The sequence below is a fragment of the Eleutherodactylus coqui genome, chromosome 3 (assembly GCF_035609145.1).
Source record: "Eleutherodactylus coqui strain aEleCoq1 chromosome 3, aEleCoq1.hap1, whole genome shotgun sequence".
NCBI classification, from domain to species: domain Eukaryota; kingdom Metazoa; phylum Chordata; class Amphibia; order Anura; family Eleutherodactylidae; genus Eleutherodactylus; species Eleutherodactylus coqui.
This window is the reverse complement of record NC_089839.1, coordinates 150276241-150291433: the sequence shown is the minus strand read 5'-3', so window position 1 is coordinate 150291433 and position 15193 is coordinate 150276241. Positions and strand designations below refer to the sequence as shown.

The 15193-nt window shown below is 44.5% G+C and overlaps 1 pseudogene; it reads left to right on the top strand.

Moving 5' to 3' along the window:
* The window catches only part of LOC136620179 (protein polybromo-1-like), a 73780-nt pseudogene extending 61553 nt beyond the window's left edge, over window positions 1-12227 (top strand).
* The last annotated feature ends 2966 nt before the right edge of the window (window positions 12228-15193 follow it).

Here is a 15193-nt window from a genome sequence, read left to right as displayed (position 1 = left end):
TCTGATACCCGAAGAGGAAAGGGGTTCGAGAGTGATGCTATACCACAGGACCCTGGCGGACAAGCTGATGGTAAAATTCCCATCCGACAGCGCTAGTGGCAGAAGGCGCAGTTCCGAGGGCCAGGTAGCAGGGGAGGCGCGGAGATCAGGCAGCATGTACAGCACAGGCAGGGGAACACTCTCTAAGGCCTTTGACAGCTTTATGGCTCCCCAGCAAGACTGTGTCACCGGTCCCCAGTCAAGGCTGAGTTGGCGGGAGCACTGTAAAAGGATGGTGAGGGAGTACGTAGCCGATCACACGACCGTCCTCCGTGACGCCTCTGCCCCCTACAACTACTGGGTGTCGAAGCTGGACACGTGGCCTGAACTCGCGCTGTATGCCCTGGAGGTGCTTGCTTGTCCTGCGGCTAGCGTCTTGTCAGAGAGGGTGTTTAGTGCGGCTGGGGGAATCATCACAGATAAGCGTACCCGCCTGTCAACCGACAGTGCCGACAGGCTTACACTCATCAAGATGAACAAAGCCTGGATTTCCCCAGACTTCTCTTCTCCACCAGCGGACAGCAGCGATACCTAAGCAATACGTAGGCTGCACCCGCGGATGGAAGCATCGTTCTCTATCCCCATCAAAAACGGGGACCTTTTTGCTTCATCAATCTGTGTATAATATTCCTCCTCCTCCTCCTCCTGCTCCTCCTCCTGAAACCTCACATAATCACGCTGAATGGGCAATTTTTCTTAGGCCCACAAGGCTCAGTCATATAATTTTTGTAAACAATTTTTATACGTTTCAATGCTCATTAAAGCGTTGAAACTTGCACCTGAACCAATTTTTATTTTAACTGGGCTGCCTCCTGGCCTAGTTACCAATTAAGCCACATTAACCAAAGCGATTAATGGATTTCACCTGCCCTCTTGGTTGGGCATGGGCAATTTTTCTCAGATACATTAGTACTGTTGGTACACCAATTTTGGGGGGCCCTCGCCTACAGTGTAATCAAATGAATTTTTAGCCCACCTGCATTACAGCTGACGTTACATCAGCTGTGTTGGGCACTGCAATGGGATATATTTATGTACCGCCGGTGGGTTCCAGGGAGCCCCCCATGCTGTGGGTCCACAGGGAGTTGTAACTGCATGTGTCCACTTCTAAAGAACCCCAGTCAGACTGGGGCATGCAGTGTGGGCCGAAGCCCACCTGCATTAAGCACGACATTACCTCAGCTGTGATGGGCACTGCAATGGGATATATTTATGTACCGCCGGTGGGTTCCAGGGAGCCACCCATGCTGTGGGTGCACACGGAGTTGTAACTACATCTGTCCACTTCTAAAGAACCCTAGTCTGACTGGGGCATGCAGTGTGGGCCGAAGCCCACCTGCATTAAGCACGACATTACCTCAGCTGTGATGGGCAATGCAATAGGATACATTTATGTACCGCCGGTGGGTTCCAGGGAGCCACCCATGCTGTGGGTGCACACGGAATTCCCATTGCGGAGTTGTACCTGCCTGTGACTATTTATAAAAAAACGCGGTCTGACTGGGACATGCTGACACCTTGACAGAATGAATAGTGTGTGGCACATGGGTTCCCCATTGCTATGCCCACGTGTGCAGCTCCAGATGGAGGTGGCACAGGATTGGATTTCTCATTGCTTCTGTACAGCATTGTGGGCTATCGCCCCGCCCCTTTTAAAGAGGGTCGCTGACTAGCCATGCCAACCCTCTGCAGTGTGTGCCTGCTTTTCCTCTGGCAGACACACTTATAAATAGACATGAGGGTGGTGTGGCATGAGTGTAGCTGAAGGCTGGGCAGGGACAGTTTGGTGTGCGCTGTGGACACTGGGTCGTGGAGGGGGGGTTTGGGCAGCATGTAACCCAGGAGAAGTGGCAGCGGAGTGTCATGCAGGCAGTGATTGTGCTTTGTTGGAGGTAGTGTGGTGCTTAGCTAAGGTATGCATTGCTAATGAGGGCTTTTCAGAAGTAAAAGTTGTTGGGAGGGGGCACTCTTGCCGCTATTGTGGCTTAATAGTGGGACCTGTGAACTTGAGATGCAGCCCAACATGTAGCCCCTCGCCTGCCCTATCCGTTTTTGTGTCGTTCCCATCACTTTCTTGAATTGCCCAGATTTTCACAAATGAAAACCTTAGCAAGCATCGGCGAAATACAAAAATGCTCGGGTCGCCCATTGACTTCAATGGGGTTCGTTACTCGAAACGAACCCTCGAGCATCGCGATAATTTCGTCCCGAGTAACGAGCACCCGAGCATTTTGGTGCTCGCTCATCTCTATTAAAAACGCATCACACAAAAATCACAAAGCACAAACTTGCAATGCGTTTTCAACATTTAGAAAGCCCCATTGACAATTGCGTTTAAAAAAAAAGCTGCAATATCGCAGCGTTAAAAAAAAACAAAAAACACACAAGTGGGTAAGAACCCTTATGCCACTCTCACAAGTGCCATCAGCAAAACACCACGATTTCGATTGCCGCGTTTTGCCACGATTTTACTGCTGTTTTCGGGTTACGGCCTCCGACAGCAGGTTTTAACCCACCGCATAATTTTGACGGGTTATTAAATGCATTAATCGCAATAAAATAGAGCAGACAGTGCTCGAAAATCGCAGTGTTTGAAAACGCTGCAATCGAGTACAGGTCTGTAAGGCTCCATGGAAATCAATGGGAGCCTTGTACCGCAATCACCATTGTGTTCAGAACGCCACGGTAATCGCGGTAAAAAACACATGTGTGAGAGTGGCCTTGGCCGGTTTCCCACGGCCGGGAATCTCACACGGGTTTGGTGTGTTGCGAGACTCGCAAAGCTCACGCAAATATAAGCCCCCTTCTTTTGAATGGAGGCATATACATGAGCAATGTTTTCCTGCACCATGTGGCATGTCCTACCTTTTCGCGTTCCTCAGAACACATCGGCCATTGTGTTCAATGGGACAATAAAGCACATTGCACTTCATGCGATGCAAGGTTTCTCTTTGGCAACTGCTTCCCATTGTTTTCAATCTTCCACATGGCTAAAAACTGCGCTAGAGGACCGCTACTTAAAAGAAGTGATGGGAGGCGGTTTTTGCCAGAAAAATGCTTCACTTCAGAGTAAAACCGCATGTTGGCGATTGCGATACCTGGGCCGAGAAATATTGCGCTATCCCGTGTATAGGTAGCCTTTACAGTGACTGTAGCTGCCTTTTAGCCTATTTATGTTCTTCATGGAGTGGCACAGTAGTTTTCTTTCCTCATGCTTTCCAAGTGACAAAAGGTCATTGCAGACTTGTAGGCACTCAGGCTCTCAGCGTACATTGTCTGCACACGCCATTTTGTGTGCGTAATTTGTTGACGAGATTACAAAAAATAAAAACTGCTTCTCTGAACAGCTAGCCAAAAATGTCTAATACAGTGTTTCCCAAAAATAAGCCCTATCCTGATCTTTCAGGGAGGCTTGAAATATAAACTACCTCGAAAATAAGCCCTAGTTACATTACATTAAAAAGATAATAATTCCAGTTTAGGCAGTAGAGTCTACGCTTTAATTAACCATACGAGGTTGATAGTCTATGACAGCAGGTGTAGGGGGTGTGCAGCTGAACTAGAACAATGTTTACATTACAGGGAATGCGATCAATATATACGAATACTAGATTATATGGCCAAGTGGCTTCTATGTGTCAGGCTTCAAATAAAGCCTTAGCCCTGTATTTTATGGTGTATTATGGGTGTTTTATAGCTGAGCTGATAGAGGAAGGGTAGAAGCCGTAGCAGCCACTTTTGGGTCTGTCAGCTGTGACAACCAAATCTGCATATTCAGGACATAGCTTACCAAGTACAAATGCCTACTGTGATATTAATCTACTTGTCTGCACGAAATCCTCCCCTAGAAGTTATCGGAGGGAATGGAACTTTTTCTGTGTGATTGTAACGTTTATATAAGTAATTGATCACAATATAGGAGCAAAAAGATCATTTATTGTGAAACGGGTGTGTTTGGGGGGTGAAGGGGGGGGGGATTGATGCGATTTGCTACATACAGATCCTGTTTTGAAAACCCCATCCACTTATATTGTACTGGAATTTGCTACATAATCGTGATGCAAATACACCACATCTGAATAACGACTGAAGTGCGGAAGCTTCTTGGCTATTCCCTAAAGTCACCTTTACATCAGGCAATCATTGCCCAAATTATCACTGAAAACTGCAATTTCCAGTCGTCCTGTGTACATGCGGTCACCAACTAGCGAGCAAGAAGCCGCTCACCTGTCAGTCACTTGGTTCCTAGCAGAACTAAAGACCCAGCAATAATCGGGCCATGTAAAGAGACGCCGCTCATTGTTTGGGCGACTCCTGTTTACTGTGAATGATGGCGGTCGCCGGAACAATTCCTCACGCTCCGCTTACATTCTCCGAATGACTATCGCACTTATAGCAAAGCTTATAGGCTGCATGAAGATGTTCGGAGTTGTCTTACCAGGAGAACAGCTTCTCTAAAGATCAGTCTCCTCAAAGAAAGTAGAATTCTACTAATACATGATGGGATGGGAGGGACTCTGACACGGGGCGATTATCCCCAGAATCATCACTGGAAGCAATGATTTCGGGTGAGTGTCGGCTGACAGGGCACCAAGCGAGAAATCGCGCATTTGTCGCATTCGCCTGTTTTTTAGCTCCCTTACAAACCAAGTGGTTATTGGCCCATATGAAGAGTCAGTCGTTCACCTATTGTTTGCAGTGAATGGAGGCGGACGGAGCGATCTCCAACCTTTTCCGCTTCTATTCTCTGAAGTCCTATCACTCCTGTGTGAAAGCAGATAGTCTCTGGGGGCGGCTGTCGAGTTCTGGTGCGCCCGTCCGTCATCCCATGTAACGGTACCTTTAGTAGCTTTCTGTTCTGGTTCGTATAGCAGAAGATTTGGACAACATTGTCTTTCATGAGGTGATTTGTTTACTGGACAAACATTATCCATTTTCTCCTCATTTTGGGACAGATATATGAAGCTGTCTAAAAGGAAAACTTTGTTGCCCGTAGCAACCAGTCGGCAGAATACAACATGAAAGCTGGGCTGTGATGGATTGCTATTGATCACAAAGAGTTATTTTTTTCTTTCCGCCCGTGTCCTTAATCTCCCTCGTTGTATCCCAGCATTTAAGACATCTGAAACTTTGTGTTAGGCGAAAGGCAGACGGTCGTACTGTGATTCGCACCTGAGACGCTCGCTTGCATCGGGCAGCACATTGACAGCTGTTGGTGTGATGTCCGATATTCAACGACATTGAGTGCTCTCGTCCATGAAAATATGGCAGTAGGACACGTTACAAGCTTTTCATGGAGATTATCGGTCCGTGTGAAGAATCGTGCATGTGATTAGCCCATAGACAGTACACTGCCCGAAAATACAACCATGTGCCATTTGGCCCTAATGTAGCGACAAGTGGATGTTATAGGGGTCCGCCCTTCTCGGGATTGGAACAAAACTGTCTATAAGGTGGCCTGATGGAAAGAAAGAACTGCACACAGCTGGGTTACATTGTTTCCGTAACTCCCATAGAAGTGTGTTCCTAACTCCAGAGGTGTGGAAACGGTGTATCTCGCTGTGCTACGCTGTTTCTATAATTCTCATTCATATCTATAGGAGTTACAGAAACCACGCATGTGGCTATTTTCATAATTTCCGATCACCTCTAGCCACCCCATACCGCCGGGCCAGGGTCAGTGGGGGCTACAACTCTAGATAGGTGTGGACCCCAGTATCAGACTTTTATGGCATATGTCATAAAAGGTGAGATGGGAATACCCTTTTAATCTATTTATCTGCTTTTATAGATCTGTTTTACTTCTGTGTACTTAAAAAGTAACAAAAACGTTATATAACCTCTAGATTTTGGGGGACCGGGACCTCTTGGGGAGAAAGATGTTGTGCCTGAAAACTAGCATATGGGAGAGGCATAGGTTGGGTACACACTTCTTACATGGGCGAGTTGCACCCGAATCTTGGGCGCAGCTCTCATGAGACCACACATGTCCGTGTGCAGTCTGATTCACACGGACACAACATAGCATAGACGTGCATTAGCATGTCCTAGTTCTCATCCGTGATATGGACAGGAACAGGACATGCGTTGAGATTTGAGGTCCATGTGAAAAGACGTCGATCGGCATAGCCCCCTATAATGAATTAACATAAACGGCACACGGCCCCAAATAAACGAGTGTGTTGGAGGTGGAAGTGTTACTATACCATTTACAGACCGCCACCAGTACAAGTGACTGCCGCTCTCTAAAAAGAAGTCTGTCTCCTGCATAGCATGAATATTCTTATGGTTGAAATGGGTATGATTTATTATTTCTGCTGGCATCATACCCTCTTATGGCCTTTTATTCAGCGCTAAGCAGTTGATGAGGAGTGTAAGGTTGATGTTAATTCTCTGTATATTGGTTCCAGGAGTCATGCAGCCGGGTGTAACTTCCATGGTGGGATCCCCTGCAGCTGGAACTAACCCTTACAATCAGCAGGTAAGTAGTTGTTAGTGCATGTTATCCTGATGAATTGTGCTTAGAAGAAGCCGAAAGTATCAATGGAAAATCTACAATATGATGTGTGACCTCAGTCTGTTACAGTTAGGACATAAATCACCCCCTGAAGGCTGGAAAAGTGACAGAAACATGCTCTGTAGCCTTAGGTCGGGCTCACACGGCCATGTCAGTACAGTGTATTCTGCGCATGGGTCTTGCGTGTAGAATATGCTCTTCCAATCTGCCATAGGTGGCCTTGTTGCCGCTCACCCAAAATATGCGTGCAAGAAAAAAATCACAGCATGTCCTATCTTGGCACATATGCGCACATACTTGTCAACTGGCGTCCCGCAGCATGTACGCCTTGTCATCACGTACTTGCGTGCCTCACGTGGGCGGCGTGCTGTGATTTATGGTCGTGTGAACCGGCCTTAGCCACCATAATCCTCATGTTACAACAGTAGAAACTAAAAAAAATGCAAAACAAAAATTTTTTCATGGTGCCTGGAATTTTTTACCTTATTCTGGGTATTTTTGTGCCGCTGATTCCGGAAATCCCATCCATTTGCATGTCATACATCGTTCCAGGAGCTCTAGTTTTTGAGATATTCCTGATGTCAATATATATTTCTGTTATTTATTTCCCCACCAGCATTTGCTTACATTAGTACATATGATACATATCGCCACCGCTGCACATCACAGACTACTAGTGACCGTGGAAGAACAGTACTGCAGATGATGGGATACGCATATGATGACCGACTACTGGTGACTATGGAAGAACAGGACTGCGGACGATGGAATACACACATGATGGAGGACTACTGGTAGCCATGGAAGAACAGGACTGCAGCCGATGGCATACACATATGATGGAGAACTACTGGTGACTGTGGAAGAGCAGGATTGTGAACGATGGGATACACATATGATGACCGACTACTGGTGACTATGGAAGAACAGGACTGCGGACGATGGGATACACATATGATGGCCAACTACTGGTGACTGTGGAAGAACAGGACTGCGGATGATGGGATACACATAAGATGGAGGACTACTGATGTCTGTAGAAGAGCAGTACTGCGGATCATGGGATACGCATATGATGGCCGACTACTGGTGACCTGTGGAAGAACAGAACTGCAGACGATGGGATACGCATATGATGGAGGACTACTGGTGACTGTGGAAGAGCAGGATTGTGAACGATGGGATACACATATGATGGCTGACTACTGGTGACTGTGGAAGAGCGGGACTGCGGATGATGGGATACACATATGATGGAGGACTACTGGTGACTGTGGAAGAACAGGACTGCAGATGATGGAATACAAACATGATAACATGATGGAGAACTACTGGTGACCATAGAAGAACAGTACTGCGGACGATGGGATACACATATGATGGAGAATTACTGGTGACCATGGAAGAACAGGACTGCGGACGATGGGATACAGATATGATGGAGGACTACTGGTGGCCATGGAAGAACAGTACTGCGGATGATGGGATACGCATATAATGGAGGACTACTGGTGGCCATGGAAGAACAGGACTGCGGACGATGGGATACACATATGATGGAGAATTACTGGTGACCATGGAAGAACAGGACTGCGGACGATGGGATACACATATGATGGAGGACTACTGGTGGCCATGGAAGAACAGTACTGCGGATGATGGGATACGCATATGATGGAGAACTACTGGTGACTGTGGAAGAACAGGACTGTGGACGATGGGATACACATATGATGGAGGACTACTGGTTGCCATGGAAGAACAGGACTGCAGACGATAGGATACACATATGATGGCAGACTCTTGGTGAAGCATCCAGCCGAATGTCATGGCAGGAATTCACAGAAATGTAGTTCCATCAACCTCTCAATGAAGAAACATTTCTTCTATTCATGTTCTAGGCTCCTTTGGTTTTTCATCTTTCTATCTTCAGCTTCTGATTGGCAGTCATTACATGTATAATACAATATGTGTACATGTATATATTAATACTGACATACGTCATATCTTGATAAGCAGACCTGATGAAGAAAAACTAATGTCATTTTCAGAATCTATTCAGAATAGTCTGTTCAACACCATTATCTATCAGCCTTGTTACATGGCGAGTTGTAGTCATTTTTTGCACTGCTGCCTTATGATTTTAACATTATGCAGGTTGTTTAATTGACATGCATCAGTCTATATGGTTTTCTCTGATTGACTAGAATTCAGGAAATATTTGACTTCGGCGTGGTCCCCAACCATCACTCAAAGTCGAATGGGGCTCACAGGCTATAAAAGGTTGGGGACCTCCGGTGTAGGGACTGCCTGTATGAACAATCCTGATAATAGCAATGATCCCAGAGATCAGCACTTGGGGGAACACTTTGAGATGTGGTTACACTACAGCGAGTCTGAACTGTTACTTACATTAGATATAGTTTACAGATACTGCAATCACTTTTTCTTCTTGATTTCTAGATGGGACTTCTGGTCCCCCCTGGGCAGCAGGCACCACCACCATATCCAGGTCAGGTTCAAACTAATCAGCCAGTCATGCAACAGCCTTCAACCCCAATATTTGTTGCACCCCCTCCCAGGACTCAAAGGTTACTCCATTCTGAAGCCTACTTGAAATACATTGAAGGGTTAACCGCAGAATCTAACTGCATCAGCAAATGGGACCAGACCTTGTCAGGTGAGCAACAAAACCAAGATATGTCCGTCTCCAATTGGTGAATATCTTATTTGTTTAATCCTTCTCTCCATCAATCACAACAATACATATTGTGAGCGGCCGGCCGTAATCGTACTAAAAAAGTATTTTTCATCTCACAAGTATTGCTAGTAGCCTAGCAAGATCTGTGGTGGGGGCACAGCAGGAAGGGTATCTTTACATGCAGCTGATTTGCTTCAGATTTTCCTCACTGATTGGTGCAGATTTCACGCCCTCATTTGTAGAGGTGGAATCTGTGATGGAAATACACAGCGTAAATTGTTACATAGTATGTCAAAAAAAGACATATGTACATCTGGTTCAGCCGATTACCCCCAATGTTGATACAGAGGAAGGCAAAAAATATCCCAATGAGGGAGAAGCCAAATTACCCCATTTAAGGAAAATAATTCCTTCCCGATTCCAATCTAGCAATTGGAATAATCCCTGGATCTGTGACCCTTGACCATACTAAGGATTTACCATCCACACTGCATGTCAATTTGCGCACTTATTTAGTGCAGATTTTTTTCTGCTTGTGGACGAGATTTTTAAAATCTCACACTTTGCTGCTGCTGTAAACGCTGCAGATTTTCCATGCAGAAAGCCCGCAGTAAATTCGCCGCATGTGAGCATGACCTAATGTGTAGCCCTCTTTCTGATGCCAAGACTGAGATCAATGCCAGTTCCAGCAGTCCTTCAGTGCTGCAATCGCAGATAAAATCAGAAATGCACTCCAAAGGCAGGAGCTTATTTTATAGCAAAGATCACCAGGCTTAATCACCAGTTGGCATCACCATAGTGGCAGCCTAGGATCTGTATGTTAGCGGACAGTATGTTATGGAATATGGTAAGGATGGAAGGGAGTATAACTGCAGGACCAATTTATTCCCTGGAAAGGCCATCAGTAGTTCATCCGCCGCTAGCCGATTGTCCGTCCTGCTGTCAAATGCACCGTGCCAAACGTCGTCGTCAGTGTTCATGGCATGAAGTAGGAGCGCCAGCTTTGCTCCCATTGAATTGAATAGTAGCGCCACACTTCTACACTTCCTGCCCTGCTTCTATTATGGTCAGGACAGAATGTGACATCCTGACCATAAGCCTGCAAAATCTTGGTTGGATTGGAAATCATTTTGGCTGCCACCTGAAGCAGAGAAGGGGGACATGGTGGTTCGACGGGACTCAAAACACACTTTTCTTTCTTGCTTTGCTAGATTAATAACATTCACATAAAACTAGTTCAGTCTGATAAAGATGTCTGTTCTTCCTGAATTGTTATGTGCTTGCAGATCCCCCTGAGTGGATTGAAAATAAAATGATAGGAGAACACCTTTGAGAGTAGCATACCATACATAATCATGGCAGGTATATTAGGTAGCATGTTTAACATAAAGGGTGTTGGGCAAAATTACCGCAGGTTAATAATTTATAAACTACTCTCATCCAACTTTTTAGCAATAGTTAATCAAGCATATGAGTTCGCTGATCTCGAAGAGTGGACTTGGAATTTTAATAGTTTAACAAACCACCATTTTCCAAGTTTTCTACCTAATACTCTACATGTTTATCACTCTTTATGGGATCCCTGGGGGGAAAATTTTTAGAACAAAATCTGAGATGATCTACAGTAATTAAACAAATAATAATGTCTCCAGCCCGTGCTTTGGACTTGGTGTGTGTGGTGTGATGGGGGAGGTATTGTATTATGGTAAAAGCGTGTAATATGGAATACCTATTCTAGTTACAACTTTAATGTTCTGTAAAAAACAGAATAATTAAAAATTTGGGTGAAGTACCCTTTCTGAAAGCCCCCAGAGCTGCCATGGCAGAGTGCCTATCAAGCCATGCCTGTGGTGTGGCTTGATAGACTGCCTGTCTGATTGTGATATACTGTCATACTACGGTATTACCTCCTTCTGCAGGAGCGATCAAACCATTGCAAGTTCTTGTTTTCTATGGGGACTTAAAAACTGATTTTTTTTTTTAAAGTATTTGATTATTAAAAAAAATTAAAAGTTAATAAGTTAGAAAAAAACAAAAAAAACTTTTCCCATATTTAAAAAATATAAAACCCAAAACATTGGTATCGTTACCTCCATAAAAGTCCAAGCTATCAAAGTAATGCATTATTTACCCCAGACGGTGTACACCATCAGAAAAAACACTCCAATAAGAGGGTTTTTTTAACGTTTTTCAGTACATTAAATAGTACCATTTTTAAAAATAGTCATTCAAAAAACAAGCCCTGATAAATGAACGTTATGATTTTTTAAAAGGGGGGAGGAAAAAACGAAATTGAAAAGAGAAAAAAAAACTAAAATAAAGAAGGGCCCCGTCCTTACTGGGTTAAACACTCCACACTCAGGTTGATTTCACCTAGTTAACCAACACCCTACTTTATACACTGATGAGGGGCAAGAACCCCATAGCCATGCGGTCTTGTTACTTATTAACTCTTCTCTCCCATTTCAGCTCGAAGACGGGATATCCACTTATCCAAAGAGCAGGAGGGCCGGCTTCCTTCCCATTGGTTGAAGAGCAAAGGGGCCCAAACAACTATGGCAAACGCATTGTGGCGCCTTCGAGATCTCATGCTTAGAGACACCTTAAACATCCGCCAGGCGTACAACATGGAAAACGTCTAACCTCTCATCACCAATCTAATTTTTGTGGAACAATTGATGTTTTTAGTGACTGGAGGCCAATATTTTTTATTGCATTTCTGTACATTGTAAGACCATTTTGATATGAAGACATTTTTAATAAGTTTATTTTGATTGTGTTGATTTGTTTGTGTTCTGTATTAAGTTGTCAAATGCAGCATTTTTACATATTTTGAGTTGTGTTTTTGAGGTTTAGTGTCAGTGATGCTGGTTGCTGGCTGATGTGTTAGATACATTGTTTTTTATTGTAATTGTGGGTTCAGCTGTACCACACACTGCCATTATTTTAAATTAAATGTCTTTATCACTACACTCGGACCTATAGTTATTTGCAGATATGTACTTTTTATATTCCATAGTTGCACTACATCCTTATTTCACCATCATCATTCAAGGACTGCAAACAAAGTTATATTTTACATACAAGGGGTGGACAAAAATAGGGAAACGCCATATAATATGCATGGGATTTTAATCTTTAGCAATGAGCTGCCCTTTTGACCCCTGCTTGGCTGAGTTTGTGTTTACTTCACCTCTTGCCCTGCTCTGGGTGATTTTGGGAGCCAGCTGGTAACAGTAGCTGAGTGGCTCAAACCCCTGACCAATGGAACCTTGTTGCTCGGTCAGATGATCACTTCTGCCTGGCAGCATCTGTGTTATATTACCGCCACTTAAAATCTGTCTCTACATGGCTTATTGAAATAGGATTTATAATCCCATGTTATTTAAGGCATGCATTTCGTATGGTGTTCCATATTTTTGTCCACCCTGTACCTCCCTTTTATTAATATTGAAGGCACAGTAAGTCCCTAAAGGTTCCTACCTACATTTATTGTGGAATTGAGTACAATCTAATATCTGTTGCAACCTGGACGAATGAACAATTGGAGTGAAAATCGGTGGGAGAAACGCCAACAACTTTTGATATGCCGATGATACGATGTTGCTCATGGAAAGTGAAAGGGATCTGGAATATCAGATCCAAAGAGTTAAAGAAGAAAGTGAGTGCATGGGGCTTCACCTCAACATAAAGAAAACAAAGGTAATGACCGCAGCAAGTAATGGTACAGTCCACGTAATGGTATAATCCACGTAATGGTACAGTCCACGTTAAATCCACAATGAGGAAATTGAATCTGGTAAAGATTTCCTCTTGCTCGGATCCAAGATTCACAGCAATGGAAAATCAGATATCAAACAAAGAATTGTACTTGGTCGCAGTGCAATGCAAGGAATAGCAAGGATATGGAAGAGTAAAGATATTAGCAAGCACTGTTACAAAGATCCAAATTATAAATGCAATCATGTATGCAAAAGTTGGACACTCAGGAAGGCAGATAGAAGGAAAATTGCTGCTTTTGAGCTATGGTGCTGGAGAAGAATGCTGCGTATACCAGGATCAGCAATGGTCACCAACAAGATGGTTCTAGAGCGTATCAAACCAAAAATATCGCTGGAGGGCAAAATTCCCAAACAGCGGCTCTCATACTTTGGACATAACATGCGAGCCAATTCTCTGGAAACAACATTGATGTTCGGCACAGTCAGTGCGTCATGAAGAAGAGGACGCCAAAGATTGTAGAGAATATTCAAGATCACTGAGACTCCATAAAACTATTTGCCTCCCACAATCATGTTTTCAGAAATACATTCTAAATACTGTATATTACAGAATACCAAAAAGTTACATTCTTTTTATAATGAGATCTGGTACTTCCATAATGTATGTCTATGGGACATGTCTTGCCTGTTATGGAGCTATATAGGTATAATGCTCATTCCAGATAGTCTTGGGAGACGGCAGAATTTTCAGCAGTTAGGGCAGTAAGTGATCCTCTCACTATACAAATAAATATATTTTATTATGCACATGGATTTTATATTTCAGGTCACTGTTAAATAAAATGGAGTATATGAAGTAATAAACAGTTAGGGTACAGGCATTAAGCATTAAAGTTTGAGGATTCAGGGATTGTTTTCTCTGGATAGTAGATGACTGGCAGGGGTCCACCATTCGAGATTACCACCAATCGGCTGATTCCCAGCACTGCTATCAATATGGACAGCATGGGAAGCAGACAGCTCTGATTGTATTGCAGTGGCCCGGTTTGGCAGTGCAGGCACATCTCCCATTGTATTCCGTGGCAGTTGCACCTGCACTACCGAACTGGGTTGCTGCAATACGGACTGTGCAATCTGCTTTCTGCGCTGTCTGTGTTGACAGCGGTATGAGGAATCAGGTGATCAATAGAGATCTAGAGCGGTGGACCCCTGTCTGTCAACTATTGATGACAACCCCCTTAAAAACACAGCAGGAAATTTACAAAACATGGCAAAAAAAGCACCTTTGATGTCATAAAATTTCTTGGACTTGTACCACACCGTTTTGTTCTACATTACGGTGTCTAAGGTACTCTCTCACATGGTGCTACTGTACATCTTTGTGCTTTTACCGCAAAATCGTGATTTTGCGCGATCGCGATTTTAACATTACAAGTCCCATAGACCACTGCAGAAAAAAAAAGCGAATTTTGCAGTGAAAAAAAACTGTAGTGGGTAGTGACCCTTACGCAGCACCTTTCTATTTTATTAAAGCCGACTTCACACAGGCAAGAAAATTGCGTGACGCACAAATATGAATCCCATTCTTTTGAATAGGGTCATTCACATAGCGGTTTGTTCTTGCATCGCGGCATACCCTATCTTTGTGTGTGCTCTCGCATTGCATTTCCCATTGTTTTCAATGGGGCCGGCGGCAGCATTGCTCCACATGCTAGGTGCAGGCGCTGCTATGCGAAGTCTCACATTGAAAACAATGAGAGAAACTCCAAGATCCTCCGCTGCGACTGTCGGCCATGGTGGAAGTTTGCTTCTTTCTTCAAGTGATGCTAGACCGTTTTGAGAGAGAAACGCCTCACTTCCACAGAGAAAATGCATGTTGGCGAGCATATCACCGCCCTATATCCCGCTCGCCCATATGAAGTTGGCTAGTGGCTTGCTCACATCCGCGTTCGGCCAGGAGATTGTTTTACTGCTCCCTCAATGTGTTTTCCACAACAGGAAAACAACTCCCGAACATCTGTCTGAGGGCGCATTCAGATGACCGTATATCGGCCGGCGATTCACGCCGGCCGATATACGGCGTCCCTCTCTGCAGGGGGAGGAGGCTGGAAGAGCCGGGAGCAGTGCTCTGAGCTCCTGCCCCCTGTCTACCCCCTCTCCGCCCCTCTGCACTATTTGCAAAGAGAGAAGGCGGAACGGAGGGCAGGGCTAAAT